This window comes from Apium graveolens, chromosome 1 (genome assembly GCF_009905375.1).
Source record: "Apium graveolens cultivar Ventura chromosome 1, ASM990537v1, whole genome shotgun sequence".
Classification (NCBI taxonomy): Eukaryota; Viridiplantae; Streptophyta; class Magnoliopsida; order Apiales; family Apiaceae; genus Apium; species Apium graveolens.
The window spans coordinates 152,812,308-152,821,242 of NC_133647.1; the positions used below are offsets into that span (position 1 = coordinate 152,812,308).

Below are 8,935 nucleotides of genomic sequence, written 5' to 3' on the forward strand. Positions count from 1 at the left end.
CAGAATTGTATTCCATATCAATTAGAATATATCTTGTAACTGTGTACTCTGTAAACACAGACTTAGGGTTTACACTATATGTGTTATCATTATTGAGAAACATTATTCATTGTAACCTAGCAGCTCTTAGTGATATTTGTTCATCACTGAGAGATAACAGTAGTTCATATTATCACAGAGTTTATTGAATATACTTGATCTTTGTTACATACTTGTGTTAAATCGATTTGATTGTATAAACACTGTATTCAACCCCCTTCTACAATGTTGTGTGACCTAACAAGTGGTATCAGAGCCTTTCTGTTAACACACATACAGTAAAGTTCCAAACAATCATGTCTGAAGAAACACAAACCCCAACTAAGCCCACCAAAACTCAAGAAACTCAAAACACCCAAACCCACAGTCGATATGAGACTATTAGAGTTCCCATACTGAGACCTTCTGAGTATCCCATATGGAAAGTGAAGATGGCTATGTTTCTAGAAGCTATAGATCCAGAATACCTTGATAGGATTAATGAAGGACCATATAAGCCTACCAAGCTCTCTGTTGCAGTTGCTAATCAACCAGCAAAGTCCATACCAAAGAGAAAGGTGGCTACAGAGCTGAAGACATCTCATCTATTGCCAAGGATACAAGGGTAAGGCATTTGTTGCATAGTGTCATTGATAATGTCATGTCAAACAGGGTAATTAATTGCAAGACTGCAAAGGAGATATGGGATGCTTTGGAGACAAGATGCCAGGGAACTGATGCAATCAAAAAGAACAGGAGGACTATACTCACTCAAGAGTATGAGCACTTTGACTCAAAAGCTGATGAGTCATTAACTGATTTATATGACAAGTTTGCCAAACTCTTGAATGATCTGTCACTGGTGGACAAGAAATATGATCTTGAAGATTCAAATCTAAAATTCCTTTTAGCTCTTCCTTTAAATTGGGATTTGAAGTCTACTACCATAAGAGACAACTATGACCTTACTGAAACTACTCTTGATGAAATTTATGGTATGCTCAAGACTCATGAACTTGAGATGGATCAAAGGAGCAAGAGGCATGGAAGAAAGTCAAGGACAGTTGCTCTTAAAGCTGAGGAGGAATCTCCTAAAGTGGTTGCCTCAAAGAGGGGCAAAGGAAAGGCTCCTATCATAAAGTCTGATTCAGAGTCATCATATTCTGATAATGATGATTCAGAAATTGAAAGTTTATCTAAAGTTGATGTTGATGCAGAGATGATGCAACTATGTGCTCTTATGGTGAAAGGTATCACAAAGATAGCCTACAGGAAATTCAGAAAGGGCAAGAAGTTTTCCAGGAAAGGTGGAAGTTCTGATAAGTAAGGATTCAGAAAGTTTAAAGGCAAAGGAGGAAAGTCTGACAGAGGAGATAACTCAAATGTCAAATGCTACAATTGTAGTGAAAGAGGCCACATATCTCCTGACTGCAAGAAAGGAAAAAGTGACAAAGGTAAGGCACTTATCACAAAGAAGAAAAGTTGGACAAACGCTTCAGATTCTGAAAAAGAGATGAACTATGCCTTGATGGCAAATGCTGATAGCAGTACTGAAACTGCTGAATTGAAGGTACCTCAAACAACTTATGCTTTTCATACTGATGATATTACTGAGTTGAGATAATATTTTAAAACCATGTTCATTAGTTATAGAGATCAGACTTTACATGTGAAAGATTAACATCTGAAAATCTTGCTTTTAAAAATAGAAATGACTATTTAGAAAAAGAGTTAATTTTTCTTCATCAAACTAAGAATGAAAGAGAAGAGGCTTTGTATGTTAGAGAAAAGAGAGATCATCAGAACTTGGACTAACTCTGGCAGAACAACTCAGAATTTACTAAGTGAGAAAGGAACTGTGCAAATTGAGCCAATTGTTGTTAATCAGACTTCTAAGCCAAAGGTAAATCATGTTAAGTTTGTAGCAAAAACTGTAAAGTCTGATTCTGAAAAGATGAAAGAGTCTAGGACATAAGTCAAAGAAAAGTCAACTTCTGACAAATTAAAACAAGATAAACCAGCTGAAGTAAACATCGGCTTAATGACAAAGAAGCAGCTTAAGCATAAGCTGGAAGAGATTAAAAATATGAACAAGGTAAATGAAGCTAGGAAAAATAGGAATGGAAAGGAAGGTGTGAATAAAAGTAATAATTATATGCCTGTTCCTAATGCTCCTAGAAAGAAATGTTATAACTGTGGAAACTCTAACCATCTTGTTTCTTTTTGCAGGAAAAATAAAGAAATAAACTTTTTACCTCCTAAATCAGGAGTTAAGAGTCAGTCTGTTAGGTTTAAACCACAAAATCCTTGTTTTCATTGTGGTAGTTTAAGGCATTCCATTTATACTTGTAAGGAATATCATAGTTTGTACTGTGATTATTATCAAATAAAACCTTCTTTGAAGAAAGTTAGTATTATTCCTTCTAGTGTAAAGTCTGATGCAAAGTCTGATATAAATTCTGATAAACAGCATATTAGCATAAACTCTGAAATTAAATCCGCTGCAAATGCTAACAAACTTAAAAAGACCAAAGGATCCAAGCAAGTCTGGGTCCTTAAAACTAACCAATAGTGGTCTTTGTGATTGCAGGGCAACATGAAAAATATCCTACTGCTGGACAGTGGATGTTCAGGACATATGACTGGAAATAAAGCCCTGATATCAGACTTTGTGGAGAAAGCTGGCCCAGGAGTTTCTTATGAAGATGGAAACATGGGAAAAACTCTGGGATATGGCAATATCAATCTTGGGAATGTCATCATTGAAACAGTAGCTCTTGTCTCAGGACTTAAACACAATATGCTAAGTGTGAGTCAAATCTGTGACTGAGGTTATCATGTGGATTTCTTTGAAGAACACTGTGAAGTTGTAAGTAATTCTACAGGCAAAGTAGTTCTGAAAGGTTACATGCATGGTAACATATATGAAGCCAAACTTTCAACAAGTTCTGATGTTTCTGCAATCTGTTTGTTGAGTAGAGCATCAATTGAAGAAAGCTGGAATTGGCACAAGAGACTCTCTCATTTAAATTTCAACAACATAAATGAGCTAGTAAAGAAAGATCTTGTGAGAGGACTGCCAAAATCAGAATTTGCTCCTGATGGCCTTTGTGATTCATGTCAAAAGGCAAAACAAAGAAAATCTTCATTCAAGAGCAAAACTGAATCCTCAATTCTTGAGCCTTATTACCTACTACATGTTGATCTATTTGGTCCAGTCAATGTCATGTCAATTGCAAAGAAGAAATATGCTATGGTTATAGTGGATGAGTTCACAAGATACACTTGGATGTATTTCTTGCACAAGAAGAATGAAACTGCACCTATTCTAACTAATCATGTCAGACAGCTGGAGAAATTGGTCAAATATTCTGTTAAAATAATAAGAAGTGATAATGGCACTGAGTTCAAGAATTCAAACATGGAAGATTTCTGCAAAGAGCATGGAATTAAACAGGAATTTTCTGCACCTGGAACTCCACAGCAAAATGGAGTTGTAGAAAGAAAGAACAAGACTCTCATTGAAGTTGCATGAACTATGCTTGATGAAGCAAAGCTACCAACCTACTTTTGGGCTGAAGCTGTGCAGACTGCTTGCTTTACACAGAATGCTATATTAGGGTGAAAACACGCGTTAATATTCAAGCAAGTATACGCGTTCGCAAGTAGTATAAGATATAAATCAGATTCGTTCCCACAGAGACTGGTTTAGGTTAAGTTCAATTTATGCACCTATGCAACAATGTATGGTTATCGCTCAATGCTAAGACAAATAACAAATTGGGTTTTGATTAAACTAAGAGATTATACTAAATAATATTAACTAAGAGAATTGAGGTTGAATTACTATATATGACAAACATGGGATTCTAACTTCATTAAATACTTCATTCAATAGCCTTTTTGTTCTTAACCTTAGCATGTGATGGTGATGACACTAATCAGATAACACGAAACTGATAAACGCCAACTTTCGTTGCACGAGTACCATTCTGCCAGACATCCACAAAAGAGATAGAAGCTAAATAGGCACCAATTATATTGAGACCCTATATGTCTATAGAATTTGACAACATAACGGTTTAAGCATAAGTTATCTATCTTGATTACACAGGGCAAGTAAGATGGGTAAAATTACCTACGAATCACGCATAACAAATACATAAACCTATGCTAGCATGGCAAGTTCTAAACCTCTATATTCACTGTCGCTTCAATAGAGATTAACATGTTATCTTATATGTTAGCTATGCACATAAGATGAATAAGCACAACCAATATTAGGATATCATACAATCACCACACACCAAGATATCGAAACAATTAACTATTGAAATCCATAAGTAAATCCGCTAGAATCCCACGATAACGATTAGCCCATGATTGAACTCATCATCACCATGGGTTAAAATGAAAGCATGGTATAAACAAGGTCTTAATAAACTGAATAATAATCAAAGTACGAATAAATGAGATCTAGGTTCAACAAGAACGAAAACGAGCATCCAAAGTTACAACTAATTCAAAGAATCACAAGTTGAAAACAAGATCTTCTTTTTCGGAGTTGTTTTGTGCTTCTAGGTCTTTTCCTTGGTATCCCAATCTTCCCGGATGATGAAAACCCTTTTTTAAGTATATATACGCCCCTAGTGGACCTGGACCCTTAAAATCGTCAAATTCCACTCAAAGAAAGCTTTTTCAGCGAAATCAGCGACCAGTCGCGCCTCGGGCGGCCGCCTCAGCTCTCCGGGCGGGCGCCTCAGCTCCCGGACGGCCGCCCCACATCCCGGGCGGGCGCCTGGAGCCTGTCTGGAAAAATTTCCGATGAATCTTGTTTTGGCCATAACTTGAGTTCTACTCGTCAGAATTAGGCGATTCAACTGCGCACGCGAAGCTAACGAGATTCTCTATAACTTGACAATGGCCTAGGCTTCCAATTCTTATCACTTTTTATTATATTTCCTTTAAAAGCTCCTCTCTTCATTTAACTGATACCTGAAATGCAATAACACAAAAACACATCAAAATACCAACCACTTGAGTCCAAAACACCAATTTAAGCTTGTAATAAAGTATTCCAAGTGGATATAAAATCCACTTATCACACCCCCAAACTTGAATCAATGCTTGTCCTCAAGCATAAACAGACTCAAAACTACAAAACAAACCTAATGCATGAATGCAACTGAATGCAACTACATGATTGTTACTAAATGATAATGCAATCGATCCCCTCAGAATAACCATAACCAAATGAATAAGCCGATGCCTCTAAGAATGCAATTACTATAAACAGAGTTCGAATAAATCCCACAAACCAACTCACAAATCAGAAACGTGCGTGTGTGGAATGCTTAACAGATATCTCTCGATACTAGATCAATAACCATAACTTATCTATCATCGAAACAATCAAAAGTTTATAAACAGAATAGACAATAAACGCATTATGACTCACAACACCTCCTTTCTGGCTAGAGTTATACAAGGATTTACACTATTATTGAACACATAACAAAGATGCTTATTTGACCGTGCAATGAATGAGGTCCCAAAAGACTTATGCAATAATACCCATGTAGCGAGCGTTAGGCTAGTGGATCCAGACTATAAAAGCCTTAGGTCACTAGGCACAAAGTCCCCTAGAACTTAATAACTCGAGTATTAAAGAGCTCACTCTTGATCAATTATGCATAAACACATACTTTTTTTCTTTCTTTTTATTTTTTCTTTTTTTTTCTTTTTTTTTAATAATTTCTGAATGAGTGTGTTTCGCTCCATCTCATTCAACCCTAGACTACTCATAAAAATATGAGTCGGCTACTAGCCATTTGACGCCTAACCTTACAACAACTAGCAATGAAATCCAAGTTTTTCTCCAGATAAAAAAAATCAGTATTTTTACGTCATTACAAGAATATCATAAATTCTAAATATAATAAAGTGATTAAATCTCAACAACAAACAAGTATGATCATGATCTAGATCAAATGCAACCCTATAAGACTTTGTGAAAATATTTGTTTCTGGCATGCAAATCAATTCATTAAGACTTAAACATCCCTCTATTCGTCATCACCACACTGAAATCAACATCAACTTATCAAATATCATAGTTCATCTTAAGGGATCATGCTAAATATGCATGCAAATGCAACTATATGAAATCACATAAAAACAAAAAAATATGTCCTAAATGAACAAATCATGCAAAAATATGAATGAAATACAATTAAACATGCAATATGAATCTATATGAATCTATATGGACACACACTACTAATCTTTACATTATCACCCCCAAACTTAAAATTTTCAATATCCGCATTGAAGGCAATAATAAGGATTTCAGGCATACCTAATTAGCGGGAGAGTCACCCTCATCGGGTGGAGGATCAGGTGGCCAATCAACCTCGCCACCAGTGTCTCGAACAACAGTACCGAAAGCGTGTGTTAAATCTTCAGTAAAATATCGGTGGATGACATGCATGGCCTCCATACGCCTAGTCAATCTTCTATATTGTGCATCACCAATACCAGTCCTATCAACTACCTGTTGCACATGAGAAGAACCCTCTGTAGGCACGGCAGAAATCGGCCGGTCACCCTCTACATCGTCAAAAGTATATACAAACCCCTTGTCAGGGGGTGCACCTAAGAATGAATAACTCAAGTGATCTGGCATTTGGTTGAGCTCAAGTGTGGGATCTTCTTGAATAAATGGTTCAAAACGCTCCTCAGAAAATTTTAACTCTGCTAACCCAAGAGAATCGAATGGCATATCTAACTTCCTCTTCCACTGAGGTGCATTCAAAACCTGTAATTGCTCTACTTTAAAGCACTCCTCTTTAGCTGTGGGTAACTTTATTTCCTTGAACACATTAAAAGTGACCTTTTGATCGTAAACCTTCATCGAAAGCTCTCCTTTTTGCACATCGATCATAGTTCGGCCTGTAGCCAAGAATGGTCTTCCCAAGATGATGGGAATCTTCTTATCTTCCTCAAAATCAAGAATTACAAAGTCAGCAGGGAAGAAGAGTTTATCCACCTTGACCAAGACATCCTCCACTATACCTCGTGGATAAGCGATGGAACGGTCAGCTAGTTGAAATGACATGTATGTTGGTTTCGGATCAGGCAGACCAAGCTTCTTGAAGATAGATAAGGGCATCAGATTGATGCTAGCTCCTAAATTACATAAACACTTATTGAACGACAAGTTTCCGATGGTGCAAGGAATAGTGAAGCTTCCAGGATCTTTAAGCTTCGGAGGCAACTTCTGTTGCAACACAGCACTGCATTCCTCCATTAGAGCAACGGTCTCGAAGTCATCGAGCTTCACTTTCTGAGAGAGAATACCTTTCATAAACCTCGCATAGCTAGGCATCTGTTCAAGAGCTTTAGCGAAAGGTATGTTGATATGAAGTTTCTTGAACACCTCCAAAAACTTCTCAAACTGCTTATCCAGCTTTTTCTTCTACAGCCTCTTAGGAAAAGGAGGTGGAGGATAGATCTGTTTCTCCCCTATATTACCCTCAGGAGGGGTGTGTTCCACAGTAGTCTTCCTTGGTTCCACCTCTGCTTCCTTTTGCACTTCTTCTTCAGCCACAACTGCATTTTCTGAATCTTGAGATTTTTCAGGCTCTTCGTCTTGCTAAATTTGGGGACTTGCGACCTTTCCAGACCTTAAGGTGATGGCGTTCACCTGTTCTTCAACTTACCTCTTGACTGGATTTGTTTCTGTATCACTAGGAAGCATTCCTGGTGGTCGATTCAATAAGGCATTAGCAATTTGCCCTATTTTGTTCTTCAGAGTCTTGATAGAAACAGCCTGGCTTTGGCATATAAGAGCCTGGTTTTTGCATATAAGCCGCAACTCCTCCAATTCAGATTTTTCATTCAAAGATAGACCTGCATCATGAGTTTGTTGTTTTGGTATAATTTGTTGCTGAAAACCAGGAGGGTTGAATAGCTTATTTCCAAACTGCTGGAACGACTGTTGCATCGCATTCTGATTGTTGCTCCAGCAGAAGTTAGGATGATTCCAGTTGTCAGGATGATAAGTGTCTGGAACTGGTTGCTGCGATCTCTAAAGGTTGCTCACTAACTGAGCTGAGTGACTAGATATAGTGCATTGCTCCATCACATGTGAACCTATACATAGCTCACAAACACTGGTTATCTGATTAACACCGTAGTTAGTTAGAGAATCGATCTTCATAGACAACGCCTTTAGTTGAGCAGTGATAGCCGTAGTTGTATCCACTTCAAGAACTCCTGCTACCTTGCCCTATGGACATCTCTGGGTTGGATACTGATATTCATTAACAGCCATCTGTTCAATTAGATCATAAGCTTCCTCATAGCTCTTTGCCCATAATGCTCCGCCTGATGTTGCATCGAGCATGGGTCTGGACTGTACTCCCAACCCATTGTAAAAATAAGTGATGATCATCCAATCAGGAATTCCATGATGAGGACACTTCCTAAGCATCTCCTTGTAGTGCTCCCAAGCTTCACATAGCGATTCTCCCATTTGCTGCACAAATTGAGTAATAGCGTTCCTCATTGCAGCTGTCTTCACAATAGGGAAGAATTTAGTAAGGAATTTCTTAGCAAGAACCTCCCAAGTAGTAATTGAACCAGCTGGTAGAGAGTGTAACCAGCTCTTAGCCTTGTCCCTCAAAGAGAATGGAAACAGTCTCAGCTTAATAGCATCTTCGGAAACACCATTGAACCTGAAGGTGTCGCAGATCTCAATAAAGTCCTTAATGTGCATATTGGGATCTTCAGTTGGGGAACCCCCAAACTGGATTGAATTATGCACCCATTGAATTATGTCAGGCTTGATCTCAAAGGTATTAGTTGTGATAGTTGGCCGGACAATGCTAGATTGAATGTCATTGATCTTGGGTTG

At 37.8% G+C, this 8,935-nt stretch overlaps 1 non-coding gene across 1 annotated transcript; it reads left to right on the forward strand.

The window, feature by feature from the left end:
* Positions 1-8,483: 8,483 nt before the first annotated feature.
* LOC141683283 (small nucleolar RNA R71) lies at positions 8,484-8,590 on the forward strand. Its single transcript, XR_012560218.1, has one exon. It is a non-coding gene; the product is annotated as a small nucleolar RNA R71 (small nucleolar RNA).
* Positions 8,591-8,935: the final 345 nt, after the last annotated feature.